Raw genomic sequence first — 5,581 nt, forward strand, 5'->3', positions numbered from 1 at the left:
TCGATCCCATGGTTGTTTGATTCCCCTTCCACTTCTGTTGAATCGCCTACTGCAGCTTCGCTTGGAGCTCCTTGCTTCCGCATCATCATTAGGCTCACAGGGAGTGGCCACTTTTCCTCCTGCAATTGCGCCAGCTTGTTTCATCGGTTCAGTTTTTCTGTTATGTCATGGAATGTGTCATCTGCCACCTTGGCGGTCAAATTGGACGTCAAATTTTTATAGATCGTGGCTTAATCCCCTATCGATTTCGACTTTCCCATTGGGCGCAATCTCAGCTGTTAGATCTGGGCCTTCCAGATCCGACGCCGTTCACACATTTCGTACGGTTGACTTGCTCGACCGTTAGCACGCGATGAGCAATGATTTTCTCTCTCCTCCGCTTGCCATGCGTCGGCCGTTGAGTGGGATCTCTACATTTTCGCCAAAACTGCTTACTGCCCAAGGGTGCCCCTGATAAATACCGCCGATTTTTGGAGCGCGAGTCCTGCCTTAGCCTTTAGCCTTTTCCCCATGGTTTTCCTGGGTCCCATGCGACCAAGCGCTCGGGGCCTCTCCTTCTCGAGGGGTTTTGCCCAGCGATGCGAATCGTGCATCAAAAATTGCCTCCTTTTCCCGATTCGGGCCTCCCAGGGGCTAGTTTCGCCTCCTGCGTAGTCTCCATGGGCCTCGGTCAACGCGCTTTGATCGAGGTCCTCGTCGTTCCACGTTGGCTGCTAACTACCACTGTTTAGAGGTGTTTTTGATCACTGCTCTTAATTCTTTGAAGCCTGTCCCGACCTGATACAGTCATGGTTTGCTGATAACTTTTCTTTATAGATCCAATTCAGACCACGTCCTTCCCACTAAAAAGCTTTTGGACCACCAAAATTTGGTTTTCAAGCATCAACTAAGTGAGGGCACTGTTTTCTCACTTGTCCAATCTCAATCCACTTTGCACCACTCAGATTTGAACCTTTGAGCCCTACCCTGAGGTACTCAACATCTCCTCTGCGCGTCGTCCTCACCTTCCTATCCAACACTGTGTCTTCCTACAATTCATTAAGATATTCAGGTAGTAGGTCATCAATAGAAGGAAACTGGCTTTTCTCTTCAAGATCCTCAATCAGTGAGGGTTCAAACAATCTCAAGGAATTTACATTTACAACTGAGTAGATGTGCATGTAAGCTGGTAGATCAAGGAGAAAAGCATTCTCACCAATCTTCTCGAGTATTCTGAAAGGTCCATACCTGATAGGTTTTAGCTTCTTACCTTCACCTTGCATCTTATTCTTGCTGATATACAACCAGACCTGGTCACCAGCTTGAAAACTATGCTCCATCCGATGCTTGTCATGCCTAGCCTTATATTTGGCTTGGATATTTTCCAGCTGTTCCTGTACTGCCTGGTGGATCTCCTGGATTTTTTCAATGAACCTAGTTGCCTTGTCCACATCGCTATGTCCATCAACTATGGTATCTTTACCAAAGACAAAATCCAAATGAGACCTTGGTATGAAACCAAAACAGGTCTCAATAGGAGATCTCTGTGTAGAAGAATGTTTTGCTCTGTTGTAAGCATGCTGCACATAAAAAAAATGTTCATCCAAAAACTTAGGGTGTTTGCTGCAATATTCTCTGAGTAACTGGATCACTGTCCTGTTAACTACTTCTGTCTGGCCATCAGTTTGTGGATGAAAAGATGTGCTTTTCTTAGTTTGGCATCCATCAGTTCCCACAAACTTGACCAAAACTTCCCCACAAATCGGGTTTTTTGATCAGATACAATAGAAGTAGGCAATCCAAAATGAACCCATACATGTTCAAAGAACATTTTGGCAGTTTGTTCAGCTGTAATCTGTTTATTACAAGGTATCAAAATACACATTTTGTTGAACCTATCCACAACAACATATAGATAATCATGACCTTTTCTAGATTTAGGCAGTTCCCCAACAAAATCCATGGAAACACTTTCCCGAGGGTGAGAAGGTACTGGTAATGGAGTGTACAAGCCTAGTTTTCTGTTGCTGGGCTTGCTTTTAGCACACATAGTACACCCTCTTACATATCTAGAAACTGTCTCATTCATTTTTGGCCAATAACAAAATCTTTGCAGCTGTGCGACCATTTTACTTACCCCAAAGTGACCTGACATCAGGGAAGTGTGTGCTTCTCTAATTATCTTTACTCTCTTAGTTTGTGGAATGTAGAGTTTCCCACAATGGTATAAGAGTTAGTCCTTTACATGATAATCCAATTCTTCTACTCTTTTGCCTTGATTGAAAATTGCATATACATCTTTAAAGCCTATTTCTTGAGTATATTGTTCAATGTAGCTTTCATGTAGCACAAAATTATGCTTAAGTATAATAGATTCATTTATAATGGGTCTAGATAACATGTCTGCAATTTTGTTATGTATGCCCTTTTTATATCTGATGACTAAATGAAACTGTTGTAGAAAACCCATCCATCTATAGTGTCTTGATTGTTGCAACTTAGTTTGGGAGTGTAGATATTGAAGTGGTTGATGATCAGTATGTATTACTATCTCTTTGCCCATTAAGTAATGTTTCCACTTTTTCTCACTCTGAACTAATGCATACAATTCTTTATCTTATGTAGGATAGTTAACTACTGTAGGATTAAAAGTCTCAGAATGATAACATATGGGTTTGCCGCGCTGTGTCAACACTGCTCCCATAGCGTAGTCACTGGCATTAGTTTGGATCTCTAATGGTCTTTGCAGATCAAGTAGTGTTAGTATAGGTGCTATACTAATCTTTTCTTTCAAGGTGTCGAAGGCTTTCTGATGTTTTCCTCCTCACTAAAACACCTTGTTCGATCCTGTTAAAGCATGTAAGGGAGCTGCAATTGAGGAAAAGTTAGAAATGAACTTCCTCCAATATTGTGCTGCTCCTAAGAAGCTTCTCACTTCTGTAGCAGACTTGGGCTTACGCCAGTTTACACTGACTGCCACTTTAGAGAGATGTATCTTCAATTCACCACCCCCTACTATATGACCCAAGTAATTTGGAGATGTTTTGCCAAATTCACATTTTGAGAGTTTAACATAAAGTTTTTCTCTTTTCAAAACATCCAGTGTCTGCTTAACATGATTTAAATTTTCTTCCCATGTTTTACTAAAAATCAGAATATCATCAAGATACACAATAACGAAATCATCAAGAAAAGGTCTGAGTACATCATTCATTAATCTCATGAAAGTAGCAGGAGCATTAGTTAAGCCAAAAGGCAGAACTAGCCACTCATATAATCCCTGCTTTGTTTTGAAAGCAGTCTTCCATTCATTTTGTTCTACAACTCTGACCTGATGGTATCCACTATGCAAGTCTAGCTTGGTGAAATAAACGACTTCCTTCAATTGATCTAAAATATCATCTATGCGTGGAAGGGGATAATGATTTTTTATTGTTATATTATTAAGTGCTCGATAGTCAATGCACATTCTCCACGAGCCATCTTTCTTTCGCACCAAAATGATTGGTGACCCACATGGTCATGTGCTAGGCCTGATGAACCCCTTCTCGAGCAACTCCTGCACCTACTTCTTGATTTCAGCATTCTCTAACGCTGACAATCTGTACATTCCAATGTTAAGCAATGGAACATCTTGCTGCAAAATAATATCATGTACTATTTCCTTTTTGGGTGGCAAACCTTTAGGTTCTTGAAACAAGATATCATACTCTGAAACAACCTTTTCTATATCAGCTTACTGTTTAGCATTATAGCCCTCAAATACATTGGTTTTATCAGGTTTCTTTTCCTTTACAAGCATCAATAAGAATTGTTTGCATGAATTTATCATTCTTTTCATCTGCCTTTAGTTTATGAGAGTATAATTATTCTTGAGCTTATGGGCTCTTACAAAGTATTCAACTCCATCTTTAACAAGTACATACTTGTTCTCAGCTCTATAGAAAATATCATTTCTATCATACAAGTAAGGACTTTCTAAAACACTTCCATGTATATCCAAAGGAATTATTTCTAACTCCACCTCATCTACAAATGCTGACCCAAAAGAAAACTTGAGTTTGCACTGTCTAGTCACTTGTAGTTGTGCTTTATCATTGAACCATCCTAATGGGTATGGTTTCTTGTGAGGTGTAGTTTCTAATCCCAATTTCTTTACAATTGCTTCAGAAATTAAATTTACTTGTGAGCCACTATCAAACAAAGTATCAATCTTTTGATATTTGGAAACAACTCGAATATGCAAAAGCTCATGCCTTTTTCTCTCATTCTCTTCATCAATAACATATTGAGCATAATTACTAGTAGATGCTTTAGAATTCTTACCTTTGATACCTCCGGCTGCAATGGTTGTTTCATCTCCCGAGTTTGACCCCAAATCTTTCTGAATAGCTGCAGCAGTCTTCTTCTTCTTGACCTCAAACTTCTTAGGCCTCAGCTTTGGATGCAGAATCCAACAATGCTCATCATCATGCCCATCCTTTTTACAATGAGTGCAAGAAGCTTTGCTTTTCTGTGCAGTGTTAGCCTTCCTTGCTTTCCACTTCTTCTTTCTCTTCTCCTTGCTTTTGCTTGCAGTGGGTTGGGATGGTCCCCCAACTTCTGGATTTCCATTCTTTCCTCTAGCTTCTAGATGAGTAGCTTGTACAGATACCTCATCTATACTAGTGGGATTAAACATGAGGATGGTATGCCTCATGTAGTTGTGTAGACCACCAATGTACTTCAACAGAGTTTCTGGTAAGTCTAATGAAATTCCTAGACTCAATGCTCTCTTTCTAAATTCTTGAGTGTACCCTTGCACACTTTTCCCTTTCAACTGCCGAAGAGTTTGCCAACTCATCATGGCTTGTTGCATGTAGGCCAATGGGTAGAACTGCTTTTTGATTGCAGAAACAAATTCATTCCAAACAGAGATAGTTTTACCATGTCTTTTCATATGAGCTTGGGTTCTGCCTTCCCACCAAATCAAGGAAGTGCCTCCTAGGCGTAGGCTTGCCGGCTGAATCTTGCTCTTGTGTGAGTTGATGTTCTGTACTATGCAATAAACATCAATTTTTCTAATCCAATTGTCCAACTTTTCTGCATTTAACTCTCCATCATATATAGGCAAATCAAATTTAACATCTAGTTTGATTAAGGATGCTTTCTTGTTATGCACAGGGCTATTAGGAGGTGTGAGAAAGCTTTCCTCTTTCCCTTTTCCTTTGGAGTGGTCATGGAAGTGAGACTCATCTTCTTCTTTGTCTTATTTAGAGCCTGATGAGTCTTCATCCTTATGTTTTCTAAAGTCCCTATACATTTCTTCTACCATGGAATTTATAGCTAGGAAACTTTCTATGAATTGAGGGTCTGGCCCCACAAAACCTTCCTCTGACATTGTCTTCTAAGGATAGACTCTCCCAATTTTAGGATTAGTTTCCATCAACTCTCATTCTCCTAATTTGAGCTTTGATCTAGTGAGCATTCACAACTAACCCAACACAAGATTGGCTAACCTTTACAGTCTAAAGCTCTAATACCACTTGATTTGATAATCACCCTATGAGTGATCTCAGTTAAGATTTATTACATGAAGGTATTACAAACTCATGTGCTGGTG

The sequence above is a fragment of the Pinus tabuliformis genome, chromosome 7 (genome assembly GCF_031772625.1).
Source record: "Pinus tabuliformis cultivar Carrire ecotype Pingquan chromosome 7, CPIR1, whole genome shotgun sequence".
NCBI classification, from domain to species: domain Eukaryota; kingdom Viridiplantae; phylum Streptophyta; class Pinopsida; order Pinales; family Pinaceae; genus Pinus; species Pinus tabuliformis.